Raw genomic sequence first — 18,443 nt, forward strand, 5'->3', positions numbered from 1 at the left:
ACTCATGTCTGTATGCCCCTTGTTCTCCATCCTCCCAGAGCCCCCATTGCAGGATGAATGCAGCCCCATGCACACTGACACAAGAACAACAGTTTCAAAGCCTGTTTTAATAGGATTTTAAGACGGAGCAAAATTAACACGTGCGTTTTCGGCTCACCTCCTTCATAGAGCGTGCTCGTTCACTGACTGACCTCCTCCCTCTTTCGAAACAGCATCTCATTGTAGCTCAGGCTGGTCTCCTGTCTCGGGCTCCTCAGTGCTGGGATTGGAGGCACGCACTGCCATGCTCATTTCTAAATTTTTCATACTCAAGTTTGGGATTCATTATTGACATTGGAAGTCATGTTATACTTAATTAAAAGTTTATGTGATGATTGTATCAGAAAAATTCAATCCCTGAAAGAAGAATTTGTGGTTTTTACACAGCATCCCCCTTGGTGTGTGTGTTTGTGGGGAACAATACAAAATTTTAATTTTCTTTATGTTTTTGAAGGAATAATGCAGTTTCTAAATCTTACTGCTTTTATTTTTATTTCTTGCATGCCTTCTCTCTATGATAATTAGGATGCATCTGATCTTTTGAGCGACTGGTCCTCATGGCCTCATCCTCGGGGCCTCGTGCTAGCCACCCACTTAGGGCATGTTCTTGTCCACGGCTTGCCCTTGGAGAGCCCAGCTTAGTTGATGAGTCTCAGAGTTAGTCTGTTTAAAAAGTACGTGGGTAATTCTGCCGCGTCCTTACGCCTTGAGAACTACTCCACTAGTAGCTCAGTTACTTGTGAGATAGTTACCATTGCGAAGTCTCCACAGAGCCAGACTTGAACTTCTAATGGAATCAGTCAACAGGAAGTTGTTCAGTGTGCAGCTGTCTGAGCCCTAACGCCCTAGGTCTAGAGTTAGCCAAGAGCCATGTGATTTCAGTGATTTCAGTGATTTCCTGGGATACCAGGCATTGAGCCTCACTGCATTCTAGAATCTGACAGGTTCCTGTTGAGAAAAATTTGACTAAGGCAAGGTAACATTTCAGTGTTTCCCGTTTCCTAGTTACCAGTTTTTTGTTTTTTTTTTTAAATCTAAGTTATTGATTATTTTAGAAGTGGGGCTGCTGGAGAAACATTTTTTTTTCCAAATCTAAGTTATTGATTATTTTAGAAGTGGAGCTGCTGGAGAAACATATTTTTTTTCCAAATCTAAGTTATTGATTATTTTAGAAGTAGAGCTGCTGGAGAAACATTTTTTTTGTTTTTTTTTTCCAAATCTAAATTATTGATTATTTTAGAAGTAGAGCTGCTGGAGAAACATTTTTTTGTTTTATTTTTTCCAAATCTAAGTTATTGATTATTTTAGAAGTAGAGCTGCTGGAGAAACATATTTTTTTCCAAATCTAAGTTATTGATTATTTTAAAAGTGGAGCTCCTGGAGAAACAGATATTATTTTTGCCATTTCTATTGAAAGCAAAGTGGCCGAGTAGGAAAGATTGGAGGTAGTTGTAATTATAGTTCTCCTAGAATTCAGTTTTTATTTGGTAACTGTAGTAGGCTCTCGTGGGGCCAGAGAACCTTTACATCTTCCTAATTGGTACTTCTACTGCATGCCTTCCTCTGTCTTCCATGCTGCCTTTGCAAGGACACTGTCAGCCTTAGCTTTCTGCACTTAATGCATACTTTGTACTCCTCATTGGCTCATGGCCTTAACATACAGGTATTGGGAATAATATTTGGACTTTCCTGTTCAGAAGGCCGTGCCATTTTCCGTAGTAAACCCATGGTCAAAGGGATGCTTTTGTCTTGTCCACAAGTGAAAATGACCTGTTGTTTTCTGTTGTACTGATTTTACACTAATTTTTCTACCTTCGCTTTTGCTTGCAAAGCTTATTCATGTTTTCCTGTCCGTATCAGTTATGTTTTCCCATACCCTTGATCCCATGCCCCACACAGACCCTTCCTTTCTCTGGCTTAAACCTGAATCCCAGGGTGATCTGTTTTGCTTCGTCTACTCTTGTTCTCCTGGACATGGCAAATGGTGAGTGAACTCGTAGAGGGACTTAATCTGCATTATCTCAGTCAATGACACCATACTCTGGTTTTAGAAGTTAATAAAGTTCCAGAGCCTGTTCCAAATACAGGAAGAACGTACTCATTGTTACAAGACCAGGCCTGTCAGGTCTTGTTTTTCTTAAGCAGTTTAAAAATCCTATATCTGTGCAACCTTCCTTTTCCTGGTGTCTAATTCCTTGTTTATCCAGGAGCTGGAGGGTGAATAGATGTAACTGAACACAGGGTCGTCAGGGTTTATTTTTTTCCCTTGGCATCTATAGTCATCTAGGTAGTCTTCTGTTGAAGCCTAAAAGTCTAAATTATGCAAAATTATGAGGTTGAACATTGTATGTGTTAATACAAATGTTAACCTTCGGATTTTAGGTCTGTTTTTTTACTCATACATAGGTTCTGCTTATATCTTTTTTACTGCAGGGATCTGAATATTAATTATTATGTGGTCAGAAGTAGAACTGTGGTCTGATTTGTTAAAGCTTGAGGCTAGGAGTCTTATTGCTTTCTTTCATAATTAATATGCTAATGCTATTAAAATGATTGAAACATTAGAAAAACTTTGAAAATTGCTGGAAAAAATGATTATTTCTAGGCCAGAAAAGTGTTTCTAGCCAGCCCGGGAGCTGGTTTGAGAATATGGTTTCCACTGGTGCATGTCTAATACTCTGCTTTGCCGTGCTTGTTTGAAGCATAGACTGCGGGACAGATCCCAGGGAAAGCCCAAACTTAGGCTCAAACCTTTCTTTCCATTTGCCAGTTGTGAGAAGAGGGGTTCTGGAAGCAGTGCCGAAAAATGCCCCTCCTTACGTCATTCAGAAGAAGAACCCTGGAAAGATATGCCCAACAAAATCCTGTGGGGACACCGTGGGGGAAGTACGAAAGATGGATTTTTATTGTGTATATTCCAGTGCCCATAGAGCTGAAGCTTTCTTTGTTCAGTTCTGATTTCTCACTACAGATGTTTTTCACCAGCTTTCTCCACTAACCATTATACAGGCAGATGTGAGAATCAGCTTCCTGGAGACGCCAGCTCACAGTACTCACCTGCGTTAACTCCCAGGCTGTGTGTAGGGACCTTGACCCTGTCATACCCTGTCTGGCTTTCCAAGCTTTCCATAAAAAACCTGGGTGGACGCTTCCATAACCTTTGTGACTGTTGGATTATGTTTGGCTGCAAGACCTGTATCACACGGGCAATCCCAACGTTGGCTGTTAGTTTTCCCAGGGTAGCTGAGCTGTCCCGGGACCACAGTGACCGCAGGCTTCACGTACCCAAGTGGCTGAGCACCTTTAAAACAATATTGGGGAACAACTCCGTTGGTGGTTCTGTGCCAGCAGGGTGTCTTGAGACATTTGTTTTATTATTAATATTAATAAGAATTCATTTTTTAAAGAGAAGGTTTTTCAAACCTATACCCTGAAGACTAGAGATGGGGTCTGGCTGGTTCCTAGATTCCCAAGGTATCTTTTCTGTTTTCCTAGAGTCCATGCTGCTCTTCTCTTAAGTGGATGAAAGTTGACAGTTTTTTAAAATTTGCTTTTCTAAATGAGTTTGGGTGTTTTTCTGCACGAATGTTTATGCACTACTAACATGCAGTGCCTGCAGAGGCTAGAAGAGAGCATTGGATGCCCTAGAACTGGAGTTAAAGATGACGATCGGCTGCCGTGTGGGTGCTGGAAACGACCCCGTCCTCTAGAAGAGCTCCCAGTCCTCTTAACTGCTGAGCTGTCCTTCCAGTCCTGTTTGCTGCTTTTAGGGTTATTTATCTCTTAATAGACAGTGGCTCCTTCACTCCCGTTTTGCACAGGCTTATCTGCTCAAACTGCAGGTATTTCTGCTGTGCTATTTTTCTTTCTAATTATTTCTGTGAATTGGTTCCAAAAAAGCCTGTAATATCTATGTCATGGCCTGAATCTTGTACAACCTTGAAATTTCCACCACTAGATTTAATTAGCACATTGCCTTGAAAGTCATTCAGAGTCTCAGAATATGTTAAAAGTTTAGGCAAATTCTTTGTCAGACTGTGTAACATGAGTGGTCTCTAGTCTAATTTTCAATGGAGTTGACTTTGGTGCACCCATACTTTGGTTTATCATAGACTCCCTTTCTGGGATAAGTAGAGCTGTGTGCTACATTTCCCCAGAAAAGGTCTGTCACACAATATTATATACACATATGAATATTACATAAATACTTTTAAAGTTAGCTGGTTTTGAAGAACAATTTATTTAACACTTACTATGTTGTGACTACAGTGTCAAATCTGTTGGCCATATTGTCACATTTAATTCTTAGATTATTCTTCTCAAGTTGGTGCTGGTAATTCAGTTTTTCAGTAAGGAAATTGAGGCTTATGTTAAAGTTTATGCCCGAGAACTCAGAGTAATAAGTAAGGTTCATATTTGACCTCCTCTAGTCTAATTATTTAGCTCCTTTTTAAAGTTACAGACACAAACACACACACACACACACACATATACACATACACATATACACACACATACATACACATACACACATACACATACACACATACACATACACACATATACACACACAGACACACACATACGTACACATACACACACATACATACACATACACACACATACACATACACACACAGATACACACATACATACACACACATACACATACATACACACATACGCGCACACACACAGACATGTGCATCCCTAGGCTTGAGGGTTGTTTTAAACTTATAATTAAAGATTTTAAAACCTGTGTTGAGTTATGTGTGTGTATGTGGGCATGTGCACATATGGTGCCTGTAGTGACTATTAAAATACCCTAGAGCTGGAATTACAGGCAGTTGTGAGCTATTCAGCATGGATGCTAGAAACCAAATTCAGGCCTCTAACTCTTCCACCTCCTGGAGTATTTGTTATAGACAGATTCTCACTCTGTAGATCAGGCTGGCCTCGAACTTGTGGTGCTCCTCCTGCTTTTCTCGCCCCAGTACTGGGTTTGCAATTTTATATTATTTTAAAGTTTTCAGATACCAGAAATGGAGAATAAGTATTGGCACTGCCGTCTTTTTTTGAGTATATATTTTTAAGAAACAAGAGAAGTCATGTCAGAAAGCACTTCTTACATGATTCATGGTATATATGAGTTCCAGAGCTTATGTGTACGTAGTTATAGAAGACAGTAGTTCTAGAAAGTACTTATGGAAGGGTCTTTTAATACCTTTTAAACCAAACTTGCAAAAACCAGGCGTACTCACCATTAGATTCAAAATAGTTTTAGGTTTACTTAAAAATTTCAGAGATTCTGTAGAGTTCCTACCCTCCTCACATCTAATATGACTTCTTATGATAACTGATATGGATTTGTTGGAGAGAAAATGAGGGGACTTGGAGAGGGGAATAGGGTAGATATGACCACATTTTACCACACACCTGTATGTTATTCTCAAAAGTATTTTCTTCCAAGATTGGTTTTGTAAAGTGAGAGGAAAGCCATTCCTCGGAACCAGAATATACAGCCATTTCACCACGCTGTCTCAGACTGTTCAAGGATGAAAGGGCTGCTCGCCCAGCTCTAAGGACGTGATGCATGAAGAGAACAGAGTGAATGCTAGCTGGAGCTTTCAGTTAGTCACCGAGTGTGAAAGAAAACCCCTCAGCTCGACCCTGAGAGCAAGAATCTCGGTGTTTGTGATGTCTGCGTCGGGAAGCTTCCTTCTCAGCACAGAGCTGTAGTTACCGGAAAGGAAGACTTTTTCTTTTCACTTTAAAAAAAATTCTTGGGTCTTTGGCGACAAGTTATTGTAATATAAGGTATGTCAGTGCTATTTGTGCATTTATCACTGGTGGGGCTTACCTCAGCTCTGAGTTACAGCTCTCCACTGACTTTTCCTAGTTAAATGCTTCCATGAGTCTACCTCAGCTGGTGAAGCTGTCACTGCCCTATCTGTAATAAAACTGGAACATTCTAGATTGCAATTGGAGTGAGTTAAGCAGCTTATTGAAATAAAATGCCATCTGGCCCTTCACGGTTTAACATGTAATATAAATATGTGTATACATTTTTGTAATCTAGAAAGCAGTAACATTCTAATTGTGAAACAAAAAACCCCCAATTTACATATAAAGGAACAAGTCTTATTTGTGTTATACAATTAAATTTGACTTCAGTTCCTATTTGACCTGGCTTTCACATAGTTATCCACAAAAAGTATCAAATTTTATTCTTAAATTTTATGTTTCATTAAACTGTACTTCAGATAAAATATAATGATAGGATCTGTATTTTTCACTTTATTTGAAAAGGCAATGATGTCAGTAAGTTACAGTGTAATCAAGAAATGTCCCTAACTAAGGCTTTCAGCACGCGGTTGCTATGCTCGGTGAAACTCAGGCGTCACTGAAAATGGGAAAGTCATTGCCTCTTCAGTTAATTCAGAAATACACCACAGGGTGTGTCTTAAGTGGCACAGAGGTAGCATTTACCACCTCTAACCTACACCTTGTCTTCCATTTGTTAAAGGCAAATGCTGGCATACAGTAGTGTGCTGACGCTGCCTGTTCCTGACAGCACGTGCACACACAGCCAGATGAAAGGGACTAGCAAGTGAGCGGACAGCAGGGCAGGATGCACCCGCACCCTCGGCAGGAGCTGTAGGACATGGTGAGGGTGGTATACGTCCCTACCAAAGGAGGGACAGACATAAACACCCAGCCTTTGATCCGCAATGGTGTCCTGCCTGCAGGATACACTGGGCCGTGCACAAAGCTTGTGGGAGTAACCAGCCAATGTGTGGTTTGACTTAAGGCCCACTTGATGAGATGGAGCCCAACCTACACACCGCTTGGGTGACTCGGAACCTGACACTAGATAGCCCAAGGACTCAGGGAAAACCAAATGATAGTGTTATAAAAGTTAAAAAAAAAAAAGGAGCAATAAAATGACTCCTAATGACTTCTGCTGTACTCATGGATCGGTCTTTTGCTCAGCCATCATCAGAGAAGCTCCCTCCTGCAGCACACGGGGACACACGCAGAGACCCACAGCCAGACATTGCAGAGAGCGAGAGACCTTGGAACGCTCAGCCCTAGACGGGGTGTCTCCACCAAACCCTCCCTCCCTCCAGACTCAGAGAGCCCCGTGGGAGAGGAGGTGGAATGAGTGTAAGAGCCTGAGTGTAAGAGCCAGACACACACACACACACACACACACACACGGGAGACACACAACACAGAAGACACACACACACACACACACACACACACGGGAGACACACAACACAGAAGACACACACACACACACACACACACACACGGGAGACACAAACACAGAGAGAAGACACACACACACACGAGACACACAACACAGAGAGAAGACACACACACACAGGGGAGACAGAGACACACACACAGAGGAGAACACAACACAGAAGACATACAGACACACACACACACACACACACACACACACACACACACACACACACACGCCCTCTAAATCAATAGGATAATGCACGTATGAACTCAGAGAGACTGTGGCAGCATATATAGGGCTTGCATGGGTCTGTACCAGACGGAGTTCCTTGAGCCAAAAGAAGCAGACACGTACACTAATCCAGATATCCACTTGCAGTGGCAAATTTGCTTTTCTCCAAGGGAGTCTAACTGGGGGGACACATTACTCCTTAAGGGTAGGCTGCATGTTCTCCAGGAGAAGGACGACACAAATGAACTCAGTGGCATCATTGGAAATTCCTCATTTTAGTCTAGGTTTTTTTTTTTTTTTTAAGGTTTTTGGTTGTTTGGGTTTTTGAAACAGAATTTGTCTTTGTAGCCTTGGCTGCCCTGAAGCTCACTGTATAGACCAGGCTGACCTCAAACTCAGAGATATGTCTGTCCCTGCTTCTCAGGTGCTGGGACTAAAGGCGTGAGCCACCATTGTCTGGCTGGGCATTCCTTATCTTATACTGTCCATGTCTGGGCTTTTAAAAAAATTTATCTTTTTTTTTATTTTGAAAAAAAAAAAGTAAATAAAATACTTTCTTTTTATCCTACAGATCCTTTGTGTATATTATGGCTTCTAGTTATTTATTATTTATTTATTTATTTAAATTTCCTTTTTTCCTTTCTTTCCATATTGACTATAGTTTTCCGTCTCTCCTTTCTTCCTAGTCCTTCTCCCTCCCCTTCCCTGTATTGTACCCCCTCCCCACACTTCCCCTCCATGTCTCTTCAGAAAAGCACAGGCCTCCCATGGATACCGACCAACCATGGCATACCAAGTTGTAGTAAGACCAGGCACTTCCCCTTGGATCGAGACTAGAAGAGGCAACCTCGTAGGAGGAAAGGGCCCCAGCAGCAGGCCAAAGAGTTGGAGACAGCTCTTGCTCCCACTGTTAGGAGTCTCTCAAGAACACCTAGCCACACAGCTGTAACGTATGTGCAGGGGGCTTAGGTCAGTTCCATGCAGGCTTGCCGGTTAGTTGTGCAGTCTCTGAGAGCCCCCATGAGCCCAGGTCGGTTGGTTTTTGTGGGTTTACTTGAGGTGTCCTTGACCCCTCTTGCTCCTATTTCTCAGTTTCCCAGGATTCCCTGAGCTCTGCCTAGGGTTTGGCTGTGGGTCTCTGCCTCAGTTCCCATTAGTTGCTGGGAGAAGCCTCTTGAGTTAGATACCAGTCTAAGCATATACCAGACAAGGAATAATTTCCATCCATGGTCTCTGAGCTGTCCAGCCTCTGGATCCTGGCACTCCATGGATTGTCAGGGGTGGGCTCCCTCTCATGGCATGGCTCTAAAGCTGGAGTATTAATAGATAGCACAGAAACTGTGGGAGTGGCCAACCAATGACTGGTCCAGTTTAATGTTTTTTGGAATTCCTGAGTGTGTCTGTTTCTTGTGCCTTTTCTTGCGCTCTTTTCTTTCTGTCCATTTTGTTCTATTCCAGTGTTTTCATTTTCATTTTATTCTTGTCACTTAGAAAATAGTTTTTGCAGAGACAGAAAAGGGATGGATCTGGATGAGAGGGAAGTGGGAAGGAGCAGAGGGTGCGGAATCCATTATCAGGATATGCTATCTGAGGGGGGAAAAAAGCTATTTTCAGTAAAAGGAAAAAGTATTCCCTTAGAAAGAAGTGTACCTAAGCCCAAGTGAATTAAATAAATCATACATTACTGAAATACAAATATTAGACTGAAATTCTGAAAGTGCTTTTTGCAGTTGAAAATTAGGAAACACCCATTCTAGTGTGCTAATTTGGGGAATGGCTTAGCAGGTACCGACGCAGGAGTAGATGCTTGGTCTCCCTGCCTGTCCTTGGATAGATGAACCTCTTTCTGCCCCCTCTGCCTGCACGTTCGAAGACACCATAGGGTAATTAGAGCAGTGCTCCTGAAAGCATGGCAGGATAGTTTGGAATGAGAAAATAACCTGACATCTCCTCAGTGGAAGAGACATCTTAAGCGTCTCTTCCCAGGTGACCCAAGAGGTGAATGACTCCTCCTGTGGAGTATATGACCCCGGGCGACCAGGAGTTTTCTGAGATGTGTGGTACGGGGGTGGTATCTTTTCCTTTATTACATCACTAGACCTTTGGAGAGTAAGAATGAAAATGAAATATGAAAACTGACCGCAGAATTGGAAGGTAGAAAAGAAAGACGCATGGACTTGAGTTTGTTTTAGTTGACCTGAGACTTGATGCTCATCTTTAAGCAAGTGTCTGAATCTGCAATCCAAGTAGGTGCTGATTGTCCTTAAAGGCCTTTGGGTTTCTCCGATCTTTTGTTCTGTTCAGAAGGAAAAACTTACTCACTGGTTCTTTACTGTTACAGGCAGCTGTGTGAGGTAGTCCATTGGGCAAGTGCCTGCCTTCCTTTCTTTCTTCTTGTGATCAGATTTGGCATATTATCTCCCTTGAACTTCTGGGTTCCCGTGAGCCTCCAGCCTCCTCCTCTCTGGTAACTGGCACCACAGGTGTGCCGCCGTGCCCTCAGATGGGGCCTACCAGACGTCAGTGAGGCACGAGGGTCACTCCCACATGGCCTCATGCTTAAGTTCAGTGACACATAGATTTCATCTCAAGAATGCTTTGTAGAGGAAAATTGATATCTTTACTGATATTCCCAGACATTCTGGCTGATGGTTTATGTTTGTTTCAAGTGTGATTTTTGCAGTGTTCTATGTGGTATTGTTTTCTGAAATTACCGTGTTTGATAAAATAGAGTTTTATACTGAATGTGGTCACCAGTTTTATGATTTTAAACGTCCTTAGGGATGAAAAAAACCTTAATTTACATTTGCTATCACTTACATTGTTTTTGTGTATGTACGTGGGATACTCGTGTGTGTGTGTGTGTGTGTGTGTGTGTGTGCATGCGCGTGCGTGCGTGCATGCCTGCGTGCGTGCGTTTCCGTGAAATTGTGCATGTGACATGATGTGGAGGGCAGAGGTTGACGTTCCTCAGTCATCTTTACCTTAGTTGCCGAGACAGGGGTGTTTCTTGAATATAGTGTCATAGGTTTGGCCAGACCATCAGCTAGTGAGGCTCAGGGGTTCTTCTGTCTCTGCCGCCTCAGTGCGGGGTTACAGATGCACACCATTGTGTCTTGTCTTGTACATGGTTTCCAAGCGTCTGAACTCAGATACTCAGACTTGCGCACACAGCAGGCGTTTTACCAACTTTGCTATCTCCTCCTCTCTGCCCCTTTTTAAGAGACTAGTTCCCCTCCCCCAGTCTTACTGCACATCCCAGGCTGCCGTCAGACTCTGACCCTCTCGTCCCAGCCTCCAGAGGGCTGGAATCACCCCTTTTCAGAGCTTCATTTCGTGGTTTTTGGGGATAATAAAACCAGTGTTTCAGTTTTGAAAAAAAAAACCACCCCTTGATTGTACGTATTTATTTTAAACTCACTTTTATGCGTATGAATGTCTTGCTTGAATATATAATATCTAACATGTGTGGCTTGTGCCCTCCGAGGACGGAAGAGGGCGTTATCTTCTACAGCTGGAGTTACAGAGAGCTGTGTACTGACTGCCCTTGAGTGTTAGGGATTGGGTCCAGTCCTCTCATGGCTGAGGGTTCTCATCACTCCCCCAAACCTCTGGTTTTGACTAGAGGATATTTTTTTGTTTGTAGCTCCTGAACCACTTCAGACCTAAGAACTGAGTCCTTATGCACACATATAAAGAAGTTTCTCCTAGGTAACTAGACAGATATTAACCATTCTCTAAGCATATGTAGTTTATTTCATCTCCATTTGCCTGCTCTCACCCTCTCTCCCTCCCTCCCCCCACCTCTCTGTGCATGTGTGTGCACACGCGTGCTCTTACGTCACCATCCAGCAGCTCTTCCCCAGACTCTTAACTACCTTAATGCTAGTGATTTCAACAAAATTAAGTTCAAATTAAAATAATTTCCACCTGAAGGTTTGAATGCTCAATAGACTTGATACGCTCAAAACAACTTGCTCTTAAGTTGTTAGTGACAAGCCGTCTTGGAGTAGCTTTGACTCAGTTACTAAGGAGAGCGCTCACGCCTGATTCACACTGTTGAGACTGAACAGTTCTCGTCCAATACCGTGGGGTTTTCAGGGAACAGTTACAATTTGTCCAGCTTAGGTCACTGTGCTGTGACTGCTCGTTCTTGTCCTGTATCGTTTCTTGAGATTCGTTACACCTGTTTTATGATCGCATCCTCTGCTATTAAGTGCAACAGTGGGTTCAGTTTTGAATAATCCCTGTCCTCTTGAAACTTTGGTTTTCTAAATTCCATGTTTTAGATGCAAATTTGCCATCCTTCTCTTGGCTTCATTTCTTTTTGTCAACTGTCATATGGTTCGAAATGTGAAAATATGGTTTGAAAATAGCAAGCTCCTGTATGATTTTAAACTAATAAATACCGAGGATTTAAATTTGGAAGCAACAGAATAGATAGTAGTCACAGCAGGCTGTGTGAGCAAGGAAGCCAGAACACTGGGGAGTCCTCTTTTCCGTTTGTTCTTTGAAGAAGTCCGAGTTAGTTTGTGATCACTTGCAGAATCTATTGCTATATTAACTTCTCTGGACTTAGACCTGCCGATGGAGGGTAATATATTACAGTATCAGTTTCCTTGGTGGAGAGTGGAACAGGGAAAAATATAATCCTCCTTGGCAAGACTGGGCTGGATGGGCCTGCCCAGGATGGACTTGGAGGTCATGGGTATTTCTGTTCATTGCCTTAAATTCTGACACCAGGAGTCCATGTATTTTCAGATAATTCAGGCTGTGTGCTGAGGTAAACTGCCTTTGGTCTCTTGATTCCCAGTAGTCATGTAATCTCTAAATTTAGCACGATAGAATGGGTGTTTCCTGATTTTCAACTATTTTCATGTAGAAAGTCAGTTCATCCTAGTGTGTTAACTGTTTTTCTAGCCTTAGAAAGACTCTTAAGTTTCTGTCCTCTGCTGTGAGGGCTTGCATTGATTCTGTGTTGTTCTTAAGCAATGGGAACTAAACAGACAATGGTACCAAGCATGGATTGCTCATGTTTGCGCAAGGATTGTCATTGTCTTTAGCTGACCGTGTGGGAGAACAGACGGCTGTGAAGATAAAAGAACCCATTTAGGTTACAAGTCACATGGCACTTGAAACTTTTTAATGTCACAGGTCTTGAAGAACTGCCCATATATACCTGGTAAAGCATTGTGAGAACAGGTTATCAATGGACCCTTGGTCACGCTATGTATGTATACATATGAAAAGAGTGTGTGTGTGTGTGTATGTGTGTGTTTGTGTTTCTGTGTGTGTGTTTGTGTGTGTATGTGTGTGTGTTTGTGTTTCTGTGTGTGTTTGTGTGTATATGTGTGTGTTTGTGTGTGTATATGTGTGTGTATGTGTGTGTGAGTTTGTGTGTATGTGTGTATGTGTGTTTGTGTTTCTGTGTGTGTGTGTTTCTGTGTGTGTGTTTGTTTGTGTGTGTGTGTTTGTGTTTCTGTGTGTGTGTTTGTGTGTGTATGTGTGTGTGTTTGTGTTTGTGTGTGTGTGTGTGTGTGTGTGTGTGTGTGTGTGTGTGTGTGTGTGTGTGTGTGTGTGTGTGTGTGTGTGTGTGTGTGTGTGTGTGTGTGTGTGTGTGTGTGTGTGTGTGTGTGTGTGTGTGTGTGTGTGTGTGTGTGTGTGTGTGTGTGTGTGTGTGTGTGTGTGTGTGTGTGTGTGTGTGTGTGAGTGTGTGTATGTGTGTGTGAGTGTGTGTATGTGTGTGTATGTGTTGTGTGTGTGTGTGTGTGTGTGTGTATGTGTGTGTGTTGTGTGTGTGTGTGTGTGTGTGTGTACGTGTGTGTATGTGTGTGTTTGTGTGTGTGCGTGTGTGTGTGTATGTGTGTGTATGTGTATTATGCACACATGTGGTTCTTATTCATTTAATATTTTATTTTAGAAGACTGGTAGATAGCCAGAAAATACTAAGCTAAATTAACCTTTGTAGCTTTTAAGAATTTATAACTTTGGACAACGCATGAAGCTGGGATGTTCAGTTCTCATCACTCTCTGTCTCCCTAAAAAGTTTGAACAAAAGTAAATGGAGAAATGGAGGAGGCAGGGAATCTTCAGTGATAAGAGACTTAAGAGACTGCTACCTATCATACTGTGGGAGGGCTGTATCTGACTTAAACAGGTGGGTGATAGAAAATGGGGAAATGTCAATGATTGTTTAAACATTAAATAATAAAGCTATTTACTGACTGGTGTTTCAGGGAAGGGATTATCACTTTTCTAAAACAGCAGTATTATTTATAAGGTTTTAGAGTTCAAGCATTACTACCTAAGTTCAAGTTTTAGTACCCACTTTAAAAATAAGCCTAGTATGGTTGTATGAGCTCCTAATCCCAGTTCTAGTGAGGCAGAAATAGGCAGGGCAGATCCCTAGAGCTCACTGGCATTTCAGGCTAGCCTACTGAGCAAGCTCCAGGCCAGCAAGAACTCACCTCCAAAAGTACCCGAAGAATGACCTCCAAGGTTAATCTCACCTTTACACATATGTACACACACATACATAAGGTTTTTTTAAAGACATTTTGACTTATATGAGGATTAAGTGATATCTAGGATTTCCTTACATACAACTTGGTATCTAAAACTTTTTATTGCATATACTGTGTGTGTGTATGTGTGTGTGTGTGAGAGAGAGAGAGAGAGAGAGAGAGAGAGAGAGAGAGAGAGAGAGAGAGAGGGAGAGAGACAGACAGACAGACAGACAGACACAGACAGAGACACGGACAGAGACACAACATACACAGAGAGAAGTGGGCAGGCAGAGAGAGAGGCAGGCAGGCAGGCAGGCAGGCAGGCAGAGAGAGAGAGAGAGAGAGAGAGAGAGAGAGAGAGAGAGAGAGGAGGAGAGGAGAGGAGAGGAGAGGAGAAGAGAAGAAGAGAAGAGAAGAAGAGAAGAGAAGAGAAGAGGATTCAGTTTTCTACTATGTGAGTCCTCAGGATTGAACTCAGTGTGTTAGCCTTGGCAGCAAGCACCTTTATCCACTGAGCCATCTTGCTGTCCCTTGGTGGGAAGGAGGAGGAGGAGCAGGAGGAGGAGGAAGAGGAGAGGAGGAGGAAGAGGAGGAGGAGATGGTGGTAGTGGTGGGCCTTCTTCTCCTCCTCCTCTTCTTCATCATCATCCTCATCGTGTATGTGTGTCTGATGATGCAGTGCACCTGCCATGGTGTACATGTGGAGATCAGAGAAAACTTTGTAGAACCGGTTCTCTTCTGTTGCCTTTACGTGGGTCTGGGGATAGAACTCAGGTTGCCAGGTTTGCACAGCTAATACTCTCATCCATAGGATCATCTTGCTGGCCCATAGTTAGTTATTAAGGCTGAGCAATAGGTAGGTATTTGTTTTTCATTATTTCATACTTTTCGATACCCTGGTCATTTCCATAACAAAAAGTCAAATGATTTAGACTGAATGGTATCTGAGGACACACTCATGACTGAAGAGTACAGTGATTGTTATGAAGGCTAATATCAAATCCTAGCATCAGATTGCCGATTAGCATGAAAAAATAAAGTGTGAAGCTAATTCAGGGAGAATTTTGACTCCTGATCTAAAGGAACTAACATTAGCTTGACTGGCAGCAGCACAGTGCTCATGTTCGGTAACATTTTACCTGATGATGACTTGAGAGCAGGATATATAGCAAGAGCAGTGGTATTGCCCCTAAAATGTAAAAGTATCAAAGCAGTATAAAAGAGTAACAAACATATCCATTTCTGCCTTCGAAATTTTATACACGTCCAAGCTCTCTCTGAATGGCTGGGGGGGGGGGGCCCCCTGCAGTTTCCAGGATCCACTGGGTGTCTTGGGATGTATCCCCTGGGACTAAGGGAGAACACTGTATTTTCTTTGTAACCCTTGCTATGAATGTGATGATGGCAGGAAATGAGCTTCCTGTAGTAATCGTTCCATTGCCATCTGCACCTGTCCCTTGCTTTTGTATCTCTGAGACAAAATAACTCATAGATGCACTTTAGGGGAGGAAACTTTACTGTAGCTCATGGTTTTAGCCCATCACAGAGGGGAGGGCATGGCAGAGCCGCACACTTCGTGGTGGCAGGAATGTGTGGCAGATGCTATGCATTTCATGGCAGACTAGAAATCAAAGGCAGAATCCTGAGGACAGACACAGCTTTTAAAGGTCCCTGATGACTGACTTCTTCTGACAAGCAGGTTCCACCTCCCAAAGTTCTACATCCTCCCAAGTCGTGCCACCAGCAAGGGGATGTATCAGGATCCGTCCACAATATTTCACAGTTATTAAATGATGACAGATGTTCAGGGACAAGGTTTTTTTTTTTTTTTTGTCAGAGATTTACAGATTGAAATGTCTTCTAAGTTTAATGTCAATCTTAGGAATGAAAGATTTTGTGGTTGAGGTGATGATGGCTGTCATTTACTGAGGTTCTTGTCTATTCTATGCCCTGCGATGGTTTTATTACACACAGTGCTTTTACACTCACTCACATGATTACTTTTTCTGTGTTGAGATTACCAAACTGAAACTCAGTTTAACTCAACTAAATCACACTATTTGTATGTCTCACGGTTAAACATTGAGTTCAGTTGTATTTAGATTAATTCCCCTGATTGTGTATATAGATTTTGAAATTGAACGTATTTTTAAAAGTATATATTTATGCATTTCTGCAAAAGGGAAGTTCGTGTCTTAAGGTGGCATTTTAAAGAGAAGGAATTAACTAACTTGGATGATTGAAGTTACATTGTTGTATTTAATGGTACAGAGTATGTTTCAGCATAAAATTGTATGTTTTCTAGTCAGCTAGATCTGTTCTGTTTAAAGTGTTTAGAGAGGGCCATTTTAATTCTTCAGTTTTTATATTGTTAAATGAATTTGCTCTGGTGTTCTTAACACTGTTTGTCCTGAACATAGACCTTGAATTGAAGCACATATCAGTGTCTGTGAACCCACGAAGTATGAATGACCTCCAATAAGGAAAGGAGGAAACAATAATTGTTGTTCAGAGTTAATTATCTTAGAACAAGGAACACCTACAAAGATTCAGAGGTGGGTGTGATGATTCCTGTCTTTAATCCCAACACTTAGAAACAGAGGCAGGAGAATCTCTGAGTTTCAGGCCTGCCAGAGCCACACAGTCAGACTCTGAGTCAGTAACCTCCCCTATACCAAAGAGAATTAAAGACATAAATAATGTCACATTAGAATTCATGCTGAGCCCATAGGAGAAGATAGATGTTTATACATTTTATATTCCACTCTGTACACTGTAAGAAAACTTTCAGTTATTGGAAACAGAAGGATCCTTGTGTAACTATGCCTTGTGTTATAATTATTTCATTCAGTGGTATTACTTAACCCATGCACTATTCTCATTTTTGCAGATATTTCGTCACACTGTAAACTCACCTTGTGCTGTTTCTGAAAAAAAAAAATGGTTTCTAGTTGTGGTGAGGCTCAGTCCTTTGTGTGCTAGGTAAAGTTCGTTTGTAGAAGGAAGCTCCCATGTTTGAAATCGATGTCTAATTGAATGGCAGTCAGAGTGATGAATCAGAAAGATTTGACAGAATAGAATATGCCCAACTCTCAAGAGAAGAGAGAGGCCTAAGAAAGAGAGGAGCAGACTGAGAGAAGAAGGAAGGAGGGAAGCAGTTTTATTGCGACACAGGTTGAAGAGTGGCCCAGTTAGCACAGGTGAAGACAGAATGAGGCAGAGAATGAGGAGGACTCCAGTGGTTAGCACAGAGTGCCAGGGTTAGTCTGAGGCCAAGCAGAGCAAAAAAGGCAGAGGTCAAGAGAGAAAACAGGTTGAATCAGTCAGCCAGGAGAGGAGTTTCAGCCAGAACAGCTGAGTTCAACCAGTGCAGTTTGAAATTGGGAAAAAACAGAAAACCAAAAACCTCTGATATTAGGTCAAAGCTGTCCGTGGAGGTGTACCTGAAGCCTATGGGATAAAGAGTGTCTCTGAGGCAGGCTTGTCTGGCATTGAGATTCTTAAACTGTAGAAAGACCTAATAGGCAGTTTCCAGAGTGGCTTTATGTAAGCTAGCTGCCATTGTCTTATGTGTAAAGCCTGTCCACAGTTTACTTCCTCATGTTGAAAGGACGTGCAGGAGGGAGGAAAATCAGCTGTGATGCCAACAAGCAAAAGAAGGATTAGAAGGAAAATTCATTATGATTGGGAATTGTTTAGAAATAAGAGAGAACTAGATCCTGCATGAAATAAGTGTAGAAACGCAGCCGTCTCTTCAGGGACGTACACTACAGACTATGGGAATTTGCATTGTTTCTTTGCAGGGACAATGTAACCTGTAAGATAAAGTGTAGCGTACTTTCCTGGAGGCAAGGCTGTTGTGTCAGTGATGCCCCCAGTGGGAGGTCTGAGCATCTGCACAGACGCCTTTCTCTGAGTGTGGACCTGTGTGTGCGTCCTACCCTTTGCCTCTTTTCCCCCCTCTGCCTTCATCGTATTTCTGCTCGCCTGCTCCCATCGCGATCATGAAGCGGCTGCTTTGTCCTCTCAACTGCGTATTGCTCCCGGTGGCTTTTCAGTGCGGTCAACAGTCAGGTGCTGGTTTGGATGTCCCCTTTGCTCTTATGAAGGAAGCATATTACAGTGGTGTCTCTGCTTATCTCTATATCTACCTGCGAGACTGCTGGGCCAAAGAGGTTCCTACTGATGGATTTTGCCAAGTCTCCCTGCATAGAGATTTGTATCAGTTTGAACTCTGACCTGCATGCATATTGATTTTCCCTTATCATCTTTCAGTTTGTTAAGAGCTTTCCACTTTTTTTGAAATTAGAATACAATTACGCAATTTTCCCTTCTTTTCTTCCTTCCAGTCCTTCCTTTGTACCGTCTTGCTCTCTGAAGTTCATGACCTTTTTCTTTAATTGTACACA

The 18,443-nt window shown here is 42.3% G+C and overlaps 1 protein-coding gene across 1 annotated transcript in view; it reads left to right on the forward strand.

Moving 5' to 3' along the window:
* Arhgap32 (Rho GTPase activating protein 32) overlaps positions 1-18,443 on the forward strand; it is a 252,554-nt gene that overhangs the window by 74,149 nt on the left and 159,962 nt on the right. The window lies entirely within an intron of this gene.

The sequence above is a fragment of the Rattus rattus genome, chromosome 8 (genome assembly GCF_011064425.1).
Source record: "Rattus rattus isolate New Zealand chromosome 8, Rrattus_CSIRO_v1, whole genome shotgun sequence".
Taxonomy (NCBI): domain Eukaryota; kingdom Metazoa; phylum Chordata; class Mammalia; order Rodentia; family Muridae; genus Rattus; species Rattus rattus.